We start from the raw sequence: 20,390 nt of genomic DNA on the forward strand, positions 1-20,390 counted from the left end.
TATTCTTTCCCCCCTCACCGCTCCTGCTATTTCTATTACCAATGCTTACAATCCCCCCTCCCGCTCCTGCTGCTGCAATGTGTATTGCCGGTAATCACAACCACATCCAACCCCCCCCCCCTTCTTGCTCCGGATCTATGACACTCACCCAGGCCGGCGTTGTCCAGCAGGTCCCAGGGGCCACCAGTAGTCGGGCCAGCTGTGACTGTAATCCCTTGGTGAGCCCATACCGCGGTAGAGAATCATACGGCATTGGAGGGGGTGATTCAGCCCGATCATCTGTGGCAGCGGGTCTCTGAGAGTAAGGAGCTGTGCTGGGTGTAGCGAGGGGGAAAGTGGCTCGGAGGGCAGCTGATGTAAAGAGGGGTTGTCACGGCATAGCAGCGGCTGCAGGTGATAATACCCACAGCCGCCGCCAGTGCCATGTAAAAGGACAGACTGGTGCCCAATCACCTCCTCGACAGTGACAGAGGCGTGCTTTCACATGGGCTGAAGGCATGCCCCTGTCAAAGAGGCACTTCTAGTAGTGCCGCTTAAAGTGTTTTTTTTTAAATGGGATTTTACTCCCTGCTGCTTGGCCCCGCCCCCTACTTCCGGACCTTTTACATTGTCAGCAGGAGGCACCGACAGCGGTGCCTCCTAAACACTTTTAACACGGAAAAAAATGATTAAAATAATACAGATATACTTATGACACAAAATCTGTGTCATAAGTATCTTCTTTATTATTTTAAGCATTAATGACAGGGGAAGCACTGCCTCCCCTGACTGCACGTCCCTGGATTCTATAGCATGCTGGGGGCCGCCCAGTGCAGGGCAAGGCTGACCAGCATGCTAATTGGCAGCCAGCAATGTGATCGCATTGCTAAGGCAAGAATTAATGATGAACCCCGCGTACGCAGGTAAGCTGTTTATGCAGGTGGCCCACTGCCATTTTCTTCATCAGAGAAATGATGTTATGATGCCTCCATGAAATTGGTCCGGCCACACCTGTGTTGGCCATCCCACTCCCCCCTCAACTCCTCAATGCCCCCCCCCCCCCCCCTACACCCGCCTCTGTCAATCATAGTGTGATCGCATGGCGTGATCCTTCAGGGATGTGATTGTACTGTGAATGCCCACTGATGCACTCTGAGCAGTTTGCAGAAAATCGCTGGGTTGTGATTTTCTGCAAACTGAGATCAATGCTGAATGAGGACAAATAGCCGCTGTGTGACTGCATCTGAATTAGGACCATAATCTCTGAAATTAAGAGATTAATGCAAAGGAGTTCCTAAAGAAGTACCTTACACCCAACCATCGCACTAGTAGACCTTTGAAAATTACAAAAGGGGAATTCCTCCTTAACATAAGAAAGGGAGAAGAGACACATACATTATCTATGCATTTCAAAGGACCACATTGTTGTAATATTAATAATATTAGGAGTAGAGATGAGTGGGTTCGGATCCCTGAGAACCGAACCCCCCGAATATCACGTCCCGAGCTCGGATCCGAGTCTGGTTTGGGACTTCCCACCAGACTCGGAAACCAGAATGAGGCAAAACATCATCATTCCGCTGTCAGATTCTCGCGGGTTTTGGATCCCATATAAATTGCCATGCGGCTGCCCCATTTTCACTCCGGACTTGGAGAGTGAGGGAGACAGACCTTTGTCTTTCTCTGTGGTAGGTGGCATCGGGTGGGGTTAGTGTGTGCTCTGTAGGGGAGCTGCTGCAGTCACTGTGGTGTACCTGTGCGGTGTTAGGGGTACTGTCCTGACTGTCACTGGTGTTTCATGTGCTGCAGCTGTACATGGGTGTTGCTGTCCTGGCTGTCACTGTGTTGTACAGGGTGTAGAGGCACTGTCCTCCTTTATGCTGGAAAATATAGGGGTGCTGCTGGCCCTATATGTTGTAAAAAATCAGGGGTGCAGTTGTTAAAAATTAAAAGCACACTGCTCCTGAATGCTTTAAAATATAGGGGTACTGCTGGCTCTGTATGTTGTAAAACTTCAAGGGTGCAGTTGTTAAAAATTAAAAGCACACTGCTGTATGCTGTAAAATATAGGGGTGTTGCTGCTCACAAAACATTACAATTAAAAGCACACTACTGTATGCTGTAAAATATAGGGTTGTTGCTGTTTAAATAACATTACACTTGCCCTGTATGCTATAAAAATTCATGGGTGCAGTTGTAAAAAAATAAAAGCACACTGCTTTATTCTGTCAAATATAGGGGTGTTGCTGTTCAAATAACATTACAATTAAAAGCACACTGCTGTATGCTGTCAAATATAGGGGTGTTGCTGTTCAAATAACATTACACTGGCCCTGTATGATATAAAAATTCAGGGGTGCAGTTGTAAAAAATTGAAAGCACACTACTGTATGCTGTAAAATATAGGGGTGTTGCTGTTCAAATAATATTACAATTAATTAAAAGCACACTGCTGTATGCTGTAAAATATAGGGGTGTTGCTTTTCAAATAACATTACACTGGCCCTGTATGCTATAAAAATTCAGGAGTGCAGTTGTTAAAAAATAAAAAGCACACTGCTGTATGTTGTAAAATCTAGAGGTGTTGCTGTTCAAATAACATTACACTGACCCTGTGTTTTGTAAAAATTCAGGGGTGCAGTTGTTAAAAATTAAAAGCACACTGCTCCTGTATGTTGTAAAATATAGGGGTGCTGCTGGCCCTGTGCATTGTAAAAATTCAGGGGTGCAGTTGTTAAAAATTAAAAGCACGCTGCTGTATGCTGTAAAATATAGGGGTGTTGTTGTTCAAATAACATTACACTGGCCCTGTATGTTGTAAAAATTCAGGGGAGCAGTGAAAATAAATGTACACTGGCCCTGTCTTGAATGCTGTAATAATTCTAGGGTGCAGTGAAAATCAATGTACACTGGCCCTGTCTTGTATGCTGTAAAATTACAGGTGTGTGGTGAAAATACAGGGGTGCTGGCACTGTCTACGGTTGCAATGTCTAGGCCCGACCTTCACAACACTGTATGGGAAGAGGAGGCTACTACCATCATTTGCACGCCCCCTGCAAGTGCTGGGAGGATCACTGTCAGTGCAGTTGCTGATATTGAGATTGAGGATGTCACTGAAGACATACACCAGGATAAGGGGGATATTGGTGTACTGTAGCTGGCACTGAGGAGGATGTTGACTATGAGGATTCTGATGGTGATGTGTTTTGTTTGAATAATGCACCAGTTGAGACAGTTGTTGGCTTAGTATGAAAAAGCCCATTGTCATGCCTGGGCAAAATATCAAAAATAGCCACCTCTTCATTGTAGAATTATTTCTACAGAAATCCGGACAACAGGTGTCAAGCCATTTGTTGCCTTTGTCAATCCATAATAAGTAGGGGTAAGGACGTTAACCACCTAGGAACATCCTCCCTTATATGCCACCTGCAGCGCAGTCATCATAAGTCATTGTCAAGTACAGAAACTTTGGGTAATAGTGTAAGCAGTCCACTGACACCTAAATGATGTGGTTTGTTTGAATATTATTTCTCTGTGAGGATAAGGATGTAAACACTGAAGGGGGTGAATCTGAGGATGAGGATGACATTTTGCCAATGTAGAGCCAGTTTGTGCAAGGAGAGATTGATTGCTTCTTTTTTTGGTGGGGGCCCAAACAAACCAATCATTTCATCCACAGTCATGTGGCAGAACCTGTCGCTGAAATTATTAGTTTGCTAAAGTGTGCATGTCCTGTTTTTACAACATAAGATTGGGTGGGAGGGCACAAGGACAATTCCATCTTACATATCTTTTCTTTGTGGTGTGCCACATCATTCCAGGGGTGATGCCTAGGGGTGCTGCCCCACTGCCGTTTAAGTCCAGTGGTGCTATTTCCTGTCTGCTTTGCTTTGTAATTCTCCAGGGGTGCTGCCTATGCTGTATAAGTCCAGGGGTGCTGCTGTACTTGGTCATAGGTTTAAATGAAAGCCTAGAGCAGATATGAAACAAGCTTCAACATCACAGATTTGTGAAAACTAGCCGCAAAGGTGGAAACGGAAATGGAAAGTGTTTTTAAATAAAGTGGGGAGAGACCACATTTGTGGCCAAAGTCTATGTGACTCAGAAGAGACTGAATCATAATGCAACGCAATTGCCGGAGAGGTAAATGTGATGTTTTCGGCCGGAGAGAGGTTCTTCTAAATTATTTCATGTTAGGGACTTAGTCAAATGAATGATTCCAATTAGTCAACCTTAATTTTGATTTATTATTGATGTTCCACATTTTGGGATTATTTATTTAGAAGATGTGCATTTGTTGTACAGGGATCTTCTTTTCCTAAGGACTGTGTAGGTTATTGCAAGACCTCGCTGTGTCAGAAGAACAGAGTTTCAGTGATCTTGCATTGCATCAGCTTTCCATTGCACTGCAGCACTAGATGGGCCAGAAGCTCCTGTGAGGCACAAACAGTTACTGAATAAGGCCCAGTATGGAGTCTCATGGTTGCTTACAGCCAGGAAGATGTCTGGTTTGCCAGGCTGAGGCATGCTGTGGGCAGGTATGGGTCATTGGGTCGACACAACTGAGGTCAACAATCAATAGGTTGACCACTATTTGTCGACATGCATTAGGTCAACAAGGTCACTAGGTCGACATAGTCAATAGGTCGACATGTACTAGGTCGACAGGTCAAAAGGTCAACTATGCCCTGAGGAAGCCCGACACAGGAGTGAAATGCGCATAGGTGGGCATATGTCACGTCCCTAGTGCTTTACATACTGAATTACAGTACGAGTCATGGCCAACTGATACCGCAGGTGCCTCTCTGCTGTCTTTATCAAGACAGAGGTGGATACAGCCTTGCGGCATCAGAGCAGCGTGCGGGAGATCTGACCCTAACGGTCCGTAACAGCGGGGACGCCCGCTGTTTCAAATTGCACAAAATACACTTTCTATACATGCTTCATTAACAATAATAGTTATTTACATTATATTAAGCATAACAGGCATTTTGGATTAATAAACCTTATGGGTGCGGACTGTAACAAATTAGAAATCTAAACGGCACAGAATACATTATAAATACGTGCATTACCAACAATAACAGCTATTGATTAAAAAAAAAAAAAAAAGGATTATAGGCATTTTAGAATAAAAAGTCTTACTGATGCGGACTGTGATAAATTATAAGTTGTGCAGCACCCAATGTGAGCGACTAGAAACATTAAATCTGACCTATAGCAATATTACCTGTAAGCACAGGAATTGATGTATGATTATATTATTATCAACACTATACGGTTGTAGCTAATTAATGTATACATTTTCGTCACCATAAGGGGAAAAGAACAATATCAGAAGTATTAATACAAAAGGAGGTTTATTTGAGGATTATAATCTCGGATACAATTAATATAATCAGTGCACTCCAACAATGGGCCTAATTCTGAGTTGATCGCAGCAGCAAATTTTTTAGCAGTTGGGGAAAACCATGTGCACTGTAGGGGGGACAGATATAACATGTGCAGAGAGAGTTAGTTTTGGGTGGGGTGTGTTCAAACTGAAATCTAAATCGCAGTGTAAAAATAAAGCGCCCAGTATTTACCCTGCACAGAAACACGATAACCCACCCAAATCTAACTCTCTCTGCACATGTTATATCTGCCCCCCTGCAGTGCACATGGTTTTGCCCAATTGCTAACAAACTTGCTGCTGCGATCAACTCAGAATTACCCCCAATGTTTAATGTTTAGCTGAGGGCTAATGCTCAGTATATAGAGTGTGTCTATACTTACCAGGAACTAGATATAACATGTGCAGAGAGAGTTAGTTTTGGGTGGGGTGTGTTCAAACTGAAATCTAAATCGCAGTGTAAAAATAAAGCGCCCAGTATTTACCCTGCACAGAAACACGATAACCCACCCAAATCTAACTCTCTCTGCACATGTTATATCTGCCCCCCTGCAGTGCACATGGTTTTGCCCAATTGCTAACAAACTTGCTGCTGCGATCAACTCAGAATTACCCCCAATGTTTAATGTTTAGCTGAGGGCTAATGCTCAGTATATAGAGTGTGTCTATACTTACCAGGAACTAGATCTCTGAGCCACGAGTCAGGCAATTGAAGTGGACTATATTGATACATAATAACTAGTATCTAGCCAAGTGTAACCATTCTGTGTTACATTATGTTATAAACCAGACACTTACTTTCCAGCCTGTGGACTACGCATCATTAAATTCCAACCTATAATATAATACAGTACTAATTTGCAAATAATTAATTGATAGCACGTACAAGGGAACTCGTAATACATATACACGAAAAAGACAAATAAAGAGACGTGACACAAATAATATTTTTAAATCTTTATTCAAATTTCTATATTTCTCTATCGTCCTAGTGGATGCTGGGGTTCCCGAAAGGACCTTGGGGAATAGCGGCTCCGCAGGAGACAGGGCACAAAAGTAAAGCTTTCCGATCACGTGGTGTGCACTGGCTCCTCCCCCTATGACCCTCCTCCAAGCCAGTTAGATTTTTGTGCCCGGCCGAGAAGGGTGCAATCTAGGTGGCTCTCCTAAAGAGCTGCTTAGAAAAGTTTAGCTTAGGTTTTTTATTTTACAGTGAGTCCTGCTGGCAACAGGATCACTGCAACGAGGGACTTAGGGGAGAAGAAGTGAACTCACCTGCGTGCAGGATGGATTGGCTTCTTGGCTACTGGACATCAGCTCCAGAGGGACGATCACAGGTACAGCCTGGATGGTCACCGGAGCCTTGCCGCCGGCCCCCTTGCAGATGCTGAAGTAAGAAGAGGTCCAGAATCGGCGGCAGAAGACTCCTCAGTCTTCTAAAGGTAGCGCACAGCACTGCAGCTGTGCGCCATTTTCCTCTCAGCACACTTCACACGGCAGTCACTGAGGGTGCAGGGCGCTGGGAGGGGGGCGCCCTGGGAGGCAAATGAATACCTATTTTGGCTAAAAATACCTCACATATAGCCTCCGGAGGCTATATGGAGATATTTAACCCCTGCCAGAATCCGTTAAGAGCGGGAGACGAGGCCGCCGAAAAAGGGGCGGGGCCTATCTCCTCAGCACACAGCGCCATTTTCCCTCACAGAAAGGCTGGAGGGAAGGCTCCCAGACTCTCCCCTGCACTGCACTACAGAAACAGGGTTAAAACAGAGAGGGGGGGCACTAAATTGGCGTTAGAAATATATAAAAAAGATGCTATAAGGGAAAACACTTATATAAGGTTGTCCCTATATAATTATAGCGTTTTTGGTGTGTGCTGGTAAACTCTCCCTCTGTCTCTCCAAAGGGCTAGTGGGTCCTGTCCTCTATCAGAGCATTCCCTGTGTGTGTGCTGTGTGTCGGTACGTGTGTGTCGACATGTATGAGGACGATGTTGGTGAGGAGGCGGAGCAATTGCCTGTAATGGTGATGTCACTCTCTAGGGAGTCGACACCGGAATGGATGGCTTATTTAGGGAATTACGTGATAATGTCAACACGCTGCAAGGTCGGTTGACGACATGAGACGGCCGATAAACAATTAGTACCGGTCCAGACGTCTCAGAAACACCGTCAGGGGTTTTTAAAACGCCCGTTTACTTTAGTCGGTCGACACAGACACAGACACGGACACTGAATCCAGTGTCGACGGTGAATAAACAAACGTATTCCTTATTAGGGCCACACGTTAAAGGCAATGAAGGAGGTGTTACATATTTCTGATACTACAAGTACCACAAAAGAGGGTATTATGTGGGATGTGAAAAAACTACCGTAGTTTTTCCTGAATCAGATAAATTAAATAAAGTGTGTGATGATGCGTGGGTTCCCCCCGATAGAAAATTATGGGCGGTATACCCTTTCCCGCCAGAAGTTAGGGCGCGTTGGGAAACACCCCTTAGGGTGGATAAGGCGCTCACACGCTTATCAAAACAAGTGGCGGTACCGTCTATAGATAGGGCCGTCCTCAAGGACCAGCTGACAGGAGGCTGGAAAATATCATAAAAAGTATATACACACATACTGGTGTTATACTGCGACCAGCGATCGCCTCAGCCTGGATGTGCAGAGCTGGGGTGGCTTGGTCGGATTCCCTGACTAAAAATATTGATACCCTTGACAGGGACAGTATTTTATTGACTATAGAGCATTTAAAGGATGCATTTCTATATATGCGAGATGCACAGAGGGATATTTGCACTCTGGCATCAAGAGTAAATGCGATGTCCATATCTGCCAAAAGATGTTATGGACACGACAGTGGTCAGGTGATGCAGATTCCAAACGGCACAAAGGTGTATTGCCGTATAAAGGAAGAGGAGTTATTTGGGGTCGGTCCATCGGACCTGGTGGCCACGGCAACTGCTGGAAAATCCGCCGTTTTTACCCTAAGTCACATCTCTGCAGTAAAAGACACCGTCTTTTCAGCCTCAGTCCTTTCGTCCCTATAAGATCATATCTGCCCAGGGATAGAGGAAAGGGAAGAAGACTGCAGCAGGCAGCCCATTCCCAGGAACAGAAGCGTTCCACCGCTTCTGACAAGTTCTCAGCATGGCGCTGAGACCGTACAGGACCCCTGGATCCTACAAGTAGTATCCCAGGGGTACAGATTGGAATGTCGAGACGTTTCCCCTTCGCAGGCTCCTGAAGTCTGCTTTACCAAGGTCTCCCTCCGACAAGGAGGCAGTATGGGAAAAAATTCACAAGCTGTATTCCCAGCAGGTGATAATTAAATTACCCCTCCTACTACAAGAAAAGGGGTATTATTCCACACTATATTGTGGTACTGAAGCCAGAAGGCTAGGTGAGACTTATTCTAAAAAATTTTTTGAACACTTACAAAGGTTCAAATCAAGATGGAGTCACTCAGAGCAGTGATAACGAACCAGGAAGAAGGGGACTATATAGTGTCCCGGGACATCAGGGATGCTTACCTCTATGTCCCAAATTTGCCCTTCTCACTAAGGGTACCTCAGGTTCGTGGTGCAGAACTGTCACTATCAGTTTCAGACGCTGCCGTTTGTATTGTCCACGGCACCCCGGGTCTTTACCAAGGTAATGGCCGAAATGATGATTCTTCTTCGAAGAAAAGGCGTCTTAATTATCCCTTACTTGGACGATCCCCTGATAAGGGCATAGTCCAGGGAACAGTTGGAGGTCGGAGTAGCACTATCTCGGATACTGCTACAACAGCACGGGTGGATTCTAAATATTCCAAAATCGCAGCTGATCCCGACGACACGTCTGCTGTGCCTAGGGATGATTCTGGACACAGTCCAGAAAAAGGTGTTTCTCCCGGAAGAGAAAGCCAGGGAGTTATCCGAGCTAGTCAGGAACCTCCTAAAAACAGTGCATCATTGCACAAGGGTCCTGGTAAAAATGGTGGCTTCCTACGAAGCAATTCCATTCGGCAGATTTCACGCAAGAACTTTTCAGTGGGATCTGCTGGACAAATGGTCCGGATCGCATCTTCAGATGCATCAGCGGATAACCCTATATCCAAGGACAAGGGTGTCTCTCCTGTGGTGGTTATAGAGTGCTCATCTTCTAGAGGGCCGCAGATTCGGCATTCAGGATTGGATGCTGGTGACCACGGAGCCCAGCCCGAGAGGCTGGGGAGCAGTCACACAAGGAAAAAATTTCCAGGGAGTGTGATCAAGTCTGGAGACTTTTCTCCACATAAATATACTGGAGCTAAGGGTAAACTTATAATGCTCTAAGCTTAGCAAGACCTCTGCTTCAAGGTCAGCCGGTATTGATCCAGTGGGAAAAACATCACGGCAGTCGCCCACGTAAACAGACAGGGCGACACAAGAAGCAGGAGGGCAATGGCAAACACTGCAAAGACTTTTCGCTGGGCGGAAAATCATGTGATAGCACTGTCAGCAGTGTTTCATCCCGGGAATGGAAACTGGGAAGCAGACTTCCTCAGCAGGCACGACCTCCACCCGGGAGAGTGGAAACTTCATCGGGAAGTTTTTTCCACATGATTGTAAACCGTTGGGAAATACCAAAGGTGGACATGATGGCGTCCCGTCTGAACAAAAAACGGGACAGGTATTGCGCCAGGTCAAGAGACCCTCAGGCAATAGCTGTGGACGTTCTGGTAACACCGTGGGTGTACCAGTCGGTGTATGTGTTCCCTCCTCTGCTTCTCATACCTAAGGTGCTGAGAATTATAAGACGTAGAGGAGTAAGAACTATACTCATGGCTCCGGATTGGCCAAGAAGGACTTGGTACCCGGAACTTCAAGAGATGCTTACAGAGGTCTTATGGCCTCTGCCGCTAAGAAGGGACTTGCTTCAGCAAGTACCATGTCTGTTCCAAGACTTACCGCAGCTGCGTTTGTCGGCATGGCGGTGGAAAGCCGGATCCTAAGGGAAAAAGGCATTCCGGAAGAGGTCATTCCTACCCTGGTCAAAGCCAGAAAGGAGGTGACCGCACAACATTATCACCACATGTGGCGAAAATATGTTGCGTGGTGTGAGGCCAGGAAGGCCCCACAAAGAAATTTCAACTCGGTCGTTTCCTGCATTTCCTGCAAACAGGAGTGTCTATGGGCCTCAAATTGGGGTCCATTAAGGTTCAAATTTCGGCCCTGTCGATTTTCTTCCAGAAGAATTGGCTTCAGTTCCTGAAGTCCAGAAGTTTGTCAAGGGAGTATTGCATATACAACCCCCTTTTGTGCCTCCAGTGGCACTGTGGGATCTCAACGTAGTTCTGGGATTCCTCAAATCACATTGGTTTAAAACCAGTCAAATCTGTGGATTTGAAGCATCTCACATGAAAAGTGACCATGCTCTTGGCCCTGGCCTGGACCAGGCGAGTGTCAAATTGGTGGTTTTTTCTCAAAAAAGCCCATATCTGTTTGTCCATTCGGACAGGGCAGAGCTGCGGACTCGTCCCCAGTTCTCTCCCTAAGGTGGTGTCAGTGTTTCACCTGAACCAGCTTATTGTGGTGCCTTGCACCTACTAGGGACTTGAAGGACTCCAAGTTGCTAGATGTTGTCAGGGCCCTGAAAATATGTTCCAGGACGGCTGGAGTCAGGAAAACTGACTTGCTGTTATCCTGTATGCACCCAACAAACTGGGTGCTCTTTCTTCTAAGCAGACTATTGCTAGTTGGATGTGTAATACAATTCAGCTTGCACATTCTGTGGCAGGCCTGCCACAGCCAAAATATGTAAATGCCCATTCCACATGGAAGGTGGGCTCATCTTGGGCGGCTGCCCGAGGGGTCTCGGCTTTACAACTTTGCCGAGCAGCTACTTGGTCAGGGGCAAACACGTTTGCTAAATTCTACAAATTTGATACCCTGGCTAAGGAGGACCTGGAGTTCTCTCATTCGGTGCTGCAGAGTCATCCGCACTCTCCCGCCCGTTTGGGAGCTTTGGTATAATCCCCATGGTCCTTTCGGGAACCCCAGCATCCACTAGGACGATAGAGAAAATAAGAATTTACTTACCGATAATTCTATTTCTCGGAGTCCGTAGTGGATGCTGGGCGCCCATCCTAAGTGCGGATTATCTGCAATACTTGTACATAGTTACAAAAATCGGGTTATTATTGTTGTGAGCCATCTTTTCAGAGGCTCCGCTGTTATCATACTGTTAACTGGGTTTAGATCACAAGTTGTACGGTGTGATTGGTGTGGCTGGTATGAGTCTTACCCGGGATTCAAAATTCCTCCCTTATTGTGTACGCTCGTCCGGGCACAGTACCTAACTGGCTTGGAGGAGGGTCATAGGGGGAGGAGCCAGTGCACACCACCTGATCGGAAAGCTTTACTTTTGTGCCCTGTCTCCTGCGGAGCCGCTATTCCCCAAGGTCCTTTCGGGAACCCCAGCATCCACTACGGACTCCGAGAAATAGAATTATCGGTAAGTAAATTCTTATTATTTCTTTCACAAATCTTTTTTTCTAACCTCTTTACTTCGCTCAAATAGCCTATTTTAGGCTCATGATAGAATAAATATTGACATAATTTACAGGCCATACATGGCTTCAATTGAAGTATATTTTGTTGATACCTGTTTTTAAATAAAAAAAAATATTTTAACAGTTATTAGAATTAAGGGGATGGAGTGCACCCAATTGAAACTAAATCTTTTTTCTTGTTTGTAATTTGTCACAAAATAAGTTTCCAGACTCCGTGGAGGGGAAAATATTCAATCTTGATCCTGTGGTATACAGCAGTTTATTTGCATCCCAGCATTAAATCCGAGATTATCTTAATCCTTGAAAATGGAGAAGGAGGCTTTGGCCCCTAGTTTTTCAGATTGTCCAGTAATGTGGTAATTACAGTAATAATTAAATATTTGCTTGGTTTAAGTCCTTTCTGTTCCACACCAATATAGGAGTGGAGGCGAAAGCCTGTGTGTTGTACCTGACTGCATGTGCCTCTCTGATTTTTAATCACCTTCTTGACACTGTCCTCTTCCTCTTGCCTCTTCTCATAATGTGAAAAGTCATCAAATATGGAGGTGGTATGTTTGTAGCTAGCTAGGATTTGGAGAACTTGGCAAGCTTTTTCCAGGGGGACCACCTGCCGCTGAAATGATGGGTTTAGTAAACTGTGCATGTCCTCTTTAAACAACATAAGGGTGGGTGGGAGGTCCCAAGACAATTCCATCTTGCACCTCATTTTTTTTCTTTGCATGATGTGCTCTTTGAGTTTTTAAAACTGCCATCCTGTCTGCCAATGCAGTACCACTCCTAGATGGGCCAGGTGTTTGTACCGCCCACTTGTGTCGATTAACTTAGTCATCCAGCGACCTCGGTGCACCTCTTTTTTTCTTCTTATTTGCATTATGTGCTCTTTGGGGCCTAGTTTTTAAAACTGCTATCCTGTCTGACACTGCAGTGCCACTCCTAGATGGGCCAGGTGTTTGTGCTGCCCACTTGTGTCACTTAGTTTAGTCATCCAGCGACCTCGGTGCAACCTTTTGACCTAAAAACAATATTGTGAGGTGTGAGGTGTTCAGAAGAGACTGGAAATGTGTGTAAATTAATGTTATTGAGGTTAATAATACCGTAGGATCAAAATTACCCCCAAATTCTGTGATTTTAGCTGTTTTTGTGTTTTCCCCCAAAAAAATCAGCTAGATCCAAAACCAAAACCCAAAAGGGTGGTTTTGGCAAAATTAATCCAGGTCTAAAACACGAACAGGGATCCAGATCCAAAACCAAAACACAAAACACATATATAGTAAAGTGTGTTTATTTGTGGTAAAGTAATACGTTTTATATATATATATATATATATATATATAAATAACAAGAGTTTATGTGTGTATGTAAATATATAGACTCTATTGAAATATAAGGCTAATACTGGTTAAAGATAAATGGTGGCTATTGGCGCTTGTGGAAGCCCCTAGAGTGTCCATGCACACAGATGATAGGGACCCTCATGTGGCAGTTGACAGTTGGAGTAGGGTCGTGGTCAGCTCAGTAGGTATATAAGGAGCTCCAGCAGTGGCAGTTGGCAGTCTTCAGATCCCCCTGACTGATCGCACCTCAGCGCCATTTGCCGCTGCTTACAGGAGAGCTGTCTGTAAACAGCGGTAGCACCAGTGGTGAGTGAAAATCACCGAAGTGCAGAGCTTACAAGCCAGTCACTGGAGACTGTGGGAGTATTAAGGAAAGTCTTGCATGCTCTGCTGTAGTCCTCCTTACCATATGGTGTTTCAAACAGTGGGTGGATGCTGCAGCATGTAGCACTGGTGTCCGAGGAGTGGGCATCCCCAGGACATTACCATAAAACTAGCGTGGCTATTGGGTACAGGGATGCTGGAAAGTCTATCCAAAGAGGGCAGGCAGGGCTGTTGTCAGAAGCAAGCAGCTAATCGGGGGATTGGCCACTGCACATGAGTAGCTGAGAGCCAGGAGAACCAGACGAGGCAGCCAGTGTATAGAGCCATGAGAGCTAGGCATTACACACTGCCTCACCCATTCCCAGCAGAGATGAGCATCGAGCAGCCCATTATCAGTTTTATCCTAGAAGCGCTGGGCTGGGGGTTTATTTACTAAAGTCCCGATTTTGTCCGATTTTTTTTTTCTAAGTGTCAACAAGGGAATTTACTAAGCACAAATCTCGGCAGTGTTTGGCCTATTCATAATAGTTTTCACGGCAGAGATCAGAAATATGAATGAATAGACCATCGGTCAAATGCGCCTGTTTGTTCATACAACACGGGAATTTACTATTCATTCGTATTTGGGTGTTTGTCCCTGAATGGTCAATTGCGGTCGTATTTTTTTGTAATTCGTTAAAAAAAGCAGCAAAAACATAGACCTGCTTTTTCCTGGCGTGTTTACATGTGTTGCAACTTAAAAATCAATCATACCTGAATTAGGATCCCTATAAAAGGATCTTAGCCCCATTTCAAACAAACTACACTCAGAAATGACTGCTGGAGTATGGTGCAGTGATCTTTTGTGTGCTGTGGGATTCCTGAGACTCAGACATCAGCCTGGAAGTATCCAGGGCCAAGAAACTGAACATGGTTAGCAGGTTGTACAGGTTCCGTGGAGGCTGCGCAGGTTTCATTTTTTTAGGGGGTGTTTAAACTTGAACGCATTGTCCAATGACAGGGTCATACAGATGTTCCGTCTAAATCATACCAACATTTTCCATATGTATGACCTTGTCAAACTGGGCCTAGACCCTGAGACAGCACGCTCTCGCCCTGTCTCAGCCTCACAAACTCTTGGCTTTGTTGCACTTAATGGCTACTGGTAGCTTTCAGGCTGTGTTTGGCAATGTCATTGCGATCTCACAGCCCACCTTTACCAGAATACTAACACAGGTGACGTATACCTAACAACCTCATCTATTAATTTGTTTGTTTTAGTAATGTAATTGCCTAGTGATGATGTTATGTATTTTAATCTCAGTACTCTTTTTTTCACAAATATACACACAGGTGCTGGATGTTTTGCATCCCCACATCGATGCCTCTATCTGCTTCCCTACCCAGGAGTCTCAGTGGCATGCCATCAGGGTAGCTTTCTATGGGCTTGCTGGCATGACCAATGTGCAGGGAGCCATAGATTGCACACACATTCAACTGAGATCACCTAGGGGCAGGCAGCACATCTATACAAATCGTCATCTTGACCACTCCACAAATGTACAGGTGGTTTGTGATGCAAAACTAAAAATCATGAGTATTGTTGCTGGTTACCCTGGGGGCTGCCATGACTCCTTCATCCTCAGTCAGTCATTTCCTCTTTGATAAATTTGAGGACGGACAAATGTCAGAGGGATGGCTGCTGGGTATGTGATTTTATATGTGTAGGGCTTTGTATACTACGCCCAAATCCACTGTGTTAGTTCTGTGTTGCTGTATGTGTACTTAAAACACGTTACTATATATGTCTTTCAGGTGATGGGAGATATGGCTGTTTCTCTTGGCTTCTGACTCCATTGTCCCCCTGATTTCCCTGCTGAACACAATTACAATAATGCACATAAGTCCACGCAGAATGTGATAGAAAGATGTTTTGGTGTGCTGAAATCTAGGTTTCAGTGTCTGGATAAGTCTGGTGGGCTTTTGTTGTATAGTCCCTTGAAGGTGACCCAAATTGTGTTCTGCTGCTGTTTTCTTCATAACGTGTTTGCAACAACATCTGCCACATGTTGAGGAGGAGGATGAAGAAAGCAGTCAGCAAGCAGAGGAGTTAGATACATCTGGCGACAATTGGAGTACAGATGTAGGGAGGCAGGTTAGGCAAGAGCTTATCAATCTACAGTTTTAAGGTAAGTTTATGTTTTTTTTTAGCTAAATTTCAATTTGTGACATAATTATTGTTGTTTTAATTAAAAAACATGTTACTTAGTCAGAATGTGTCTGATTACTAAGACATACAAACATACCCTGGCTTCATGCCATACAAATGCAGCATGTATATTGTGTGTTTCTGTTTTCAGTACACATCAGATTATGATGCACATGTATTAAGTCTGGAGAAGTCATTAAGCAATGTTAACTGGTAGGTGATAAACCACTACGTAATCACGACTGTTATAGAAAATGTTAGTTACTATCTGAATGTGTGCTACGTATTAACGTGACACTTCGCCATGTTTACTATATTCTCCATGCTGAATATATGTGTCTCTATGTGTGCTCTTCCATGGGATTTAAGCAACACAAACTTCGGCTCATCCAAAATGTTTTATTGGTTTTTGTTTGCTGGATCAATTCTGCATCCTTTTTAGACACAACACAGTAAACAAGATGTATCCATTATTCCACAAATTACTTTGGCATTTGCAAGGTTTTTATGTTATTTTTTTCATCTTTCTTAAATTAAAAATTATTACGCCTTTTTAGCACACACAAACATGGCAGAACAATAAGGACAAACCACCAAAAAAGTAATGGTAACAATTTTGTTTGAGCATATTAGGAAACTTTCTTGTCCTGCAATACTGGTATTATCCTAATGGCTTCAATTTGAGTACAAATAACCACACAAAGGAAAAAAAATAGGTTGTATGGGTCATGTGTTAATCTGAATGGCTGTGCAGTAGTCACGCTGCTGTATATGAGACTGATTAGAATCTGGAAATATTAATTAGATAATCAAAGACTGTTGGGTCATTCCTGCATGCAAATCACATTTATGAATGACCTAGAAATAGGCCTGGAAAGCACAGTGTCAATCTTTGCAGAAGATACTAAACTGTGTAGGGTAATTAACTCAGTATTGGATGTGGAGTCCTTGCAGAATGATCTATCTAAACTTGAACTCTGGGCATCTAAATGGAAAATGAGGTTCAATACAGACAAATGCAAGGTTATGCATTTTGAGACTAAAAACAAACTTGCAACCTACATATTAAATGCGGAACACCAAGGAGAAACAGAGTTGGAAAAAGACTTGGGGGTACTCATTGATTATAGGCTTAATAACCATACACAATTTCAAAACGCAGTAAAGAAGGCAAGTAAGGTGCTAGCGTGCATAAAAAGGGGAATTGAGACAAGGGACTCGGATGTAATCCTACCGCTGTATAAAGCATTGGTACGTCCACACTTGGAATATTGTGTTCAGTTTTGGGCACAATTGTATAAAAAAGACATCAGTGAACTCGAAAGGGTTCAAATGTGAGCTACTAAATTGATTAAAGGCCTAGAGGGACTGGATTATAAGGAAAGGCTTACTAGGTTGAATATGTATACACTAAAAAAGAGGCGCCTAAGAGGAGATATTATTAATATCTTCAAATATGTAAAGGGACATCACAAAGAGTTATCAGAGGAATTATTTATTAAAAGAACACAGTTAGGAACACACGGGCAACCGCTGCGGCTGGAGTAGAGAAAGTTCCGAACGCAATGGAGGAAAGGGTTCTTCACTGTTAGGGCAATCAGGATGTGGAATTCACTGCCAGGGAAGGTGGTAATGGTGGACTCTGTAATTGGATTTAAAAATGGAATGGATAAATTTCTGAATGAAAATGATATCCAAGGTTATAATACTTAAAATGTCAACGTGGTTAATCCAGGGGTAACATGAGCTATAGTAGCTAACTAGTCATAAAACATTATTCAGTGAGTATGTGGAATCAACACAACTTAATACAACAAACAAAGAATGAGACAGCGCTACCCACCTTGGTTTTGAGATTTGAATTTATCTTTTTATAATTTTTTTTATATAATTTTATAATATACATACACAAAAATGACAAAAATTATTAAATACAATAAATATAAACAAAAAGATACCGGCCAGTATCACACCAATATGATGAATCTAATTAAAAATGTATAATCCTAAAATAATCAATTTTTCATGCATAAAATTGCCCTAGCGAATTGATTACATGATTATATATACTCCGAACTTTATAATGAAGAGTGCTATACTAACAGTCCCGGTAATTAGCACAATGATATACTATGCCCCAGTAGACAAACATAGATAGCTTTAACCGAGCAGCCTTTCAATCATCCAAATATGTCAAGGTTAGTATTGTTAAGTAGCCAGACAGGATTCTCGCAGCCCAGATGGAAGAAGCAGACTTTAAAGAATAATGTCCTGTAAGACTTGCAAGAATTGACAACCAATTGACCGTGATGGAAGCAGGGTTAGTAGATTAGGTTAGCCCTTATTTAGCATTAATCCAGGATTAGAGCACATTTAGCCAAAGCACTCCACATAGATATTATCCTTTCTGGCTGCACAAGCTAGCAGCATATGAATCAAAGGGTCACCAACGCTTCATAACACTCTTAACCCTGTGCACTGGGGTATGAGTGAAAAAAGTTCACCGGCCGGTAAATGCAAGTTGTGAGCCACACACCCGGTATTGCAAAGGGTGGGAGACTTTCTCTTAACTCACAGTCCTTGTCTTTATCCCTCTCAAACGCGTTTCTCCGCCTCAGGGTCCATTTTCAGCGGCTTCATCAGTGTCAGATATCTTAATACAGGTTGAACACGATGGGCAATTTGCCTCTATTCAACCTCAATTACTATGTTACTATGTTACTATATATTATCTGTATTTTTAAACTATAAAAAAGACATCCCCAATCTGCTCACTACAGTTCTCTCTTATTTAAACTCATGTATGTTTTTTGATGCAATGATTTGCTTGTAATTGGCATTGCATGTGTGGGGAAGTTGCTCAGTGAAACATAGTTTATTATTGCATGATGGCTGGTGTTTACCTACTTTGATCATTTGACCATTTGTGGTCAGGTGTATTATATCTTTACATTTAGTGAGGTGCAGTTCTGGTGTTAAAGGACAGAGTGTGATTCCTCATTAGTAAAAAAACAAATACTAAACACTGAGTAACATCACCAAACAGGTAATTTCAACTTTAAATTTGTCATTTATTTTGTACTGTCTGGACATGGCTATTAATAACAGAAGCACAAACAAAATTCTTAAATCTATGTGTGCAAATGCTGGGAGCTTAGGAAACAAAATTTCAGAGCTAAATGCTATACTGACAAGGGATAACCTGGATATTGTGGCAATTACAAAGTCATGGTGCAATGAGAATCATGACTGGAACATAGCTATACCAGGATACAATTTATTTAGGAAGGATAGAATGGGAAGAATAGGAGGAGGGGTAGCAATGTATGTGAAAAAAAAGCATAAATTCTCCTTTAATACAAAATATTGAAGACAAAACTGAGTCACTTTGGGTCACCATAGAAGCCAGGTAGAAGGACATTATTCGCACTGGGGTGATCTATTGACCACCAGGCCAGGGGCAGGATTTGGACAGGAACCTATTGTTGGACATCACTAAAATGGCTTTAATGGGAAATTATCATGGGAGACTTTAATTGACCTGATGTAAATTGGAAGGGGTCTTTTGCAAGTTCAGCTACAAGTGGCAAATTTCTAAATTCCTTACAGGGAGCATCTCTTAAGCAATTGGTGAGGGAGCCTACTCGCAAAGACTCAATATTAGATTTAATTCTTACAAATGGTGACAGGATATCAGACATATATATGGGTGAGCACCTGGGTTCCAGTGATCATCAAGCAGTATGGTTCAGTATAAAGACAGGATCCAACTCCTGTCACACAAAAACAAAGGTGTTGGATTTTAGAAATACTGACTTTGCAAAAATTTGGAGATGTTTAAGTGATTTATTGGCGGACTGGAGGAACTTGGAAGGAGTGCAGGAGAGCTGGTATAAACTGAAAAGTGTAACACTAAGGGCAACAGACATTAGTATCAAAAGGGTTAGGAAAAGCACCAGGAAAAGGAAGCCAGTGTGGTTCACAAAAGTAGCATCAACAAGTGTGAAAGAAAAAAAAGATGGCTTTTAGGAAATACAAACAGACTCAAAATAAGAACGACAAAGAGGTGTATCTTGACAGATGGAAGGATGCTAAGAAAGTGATCAGACGTGCGAATGCAGAAACTGTGGAGAAATGTCCCAGTCAGTAGATTAAGGGGGCAAAACCTTTCTTAAGTATATAAGTGAAAGGAGAAAATCATATGGAGGAATAATAAGACTTAAGACTGAGAGTGAGAATTTGGTGGAGGGTCTCCCACCAAATAGCAGATCACCTAAAAAATTATTTTTGCTCAGTATTTACTACAGAAGGAGAAGGGAAGGGGCCACAATAAAGTTGCAAATACAATCATAAAAATAAGGTAGATTAAAGTGCATTTACAGAGGAGAAGATCCTAACAGTACTTTCAAAACTAAAAGTGGATAAATCAATGGGGCCAGATGGGATACACCCAATGATACTAAAAGAGCTAAAAGAAGTGCCGGTGGCACCATTAACAGAATTATTAAACCAGTCACTAAATACAGGTGCCATTCCAGAGGACTGGAAAACAGTGAATGTAGTTCCACTGCACAAAAGTGGAAGCAAGGAAGAAGCAAGTAACTACAGACCAGTATGCCTTACATCAGTAGTAGGG

This window comes from Pseudophryne corroboree, chromosome 4 (assembly GCF_028390025.1).
Source record: "Pseudophryne corroboree isolate aPseCor3 chromosome 4, aPseCor3.hap2, whole genome shotgun sequence".
NCBI classification, from domain to species: domain Eukaryota; kingdom Metazoa; phylum Chordata; class Amphibia; order Anura; family Myobatrachidae; genus Pseudophryne; species Pseudophryne corroboree.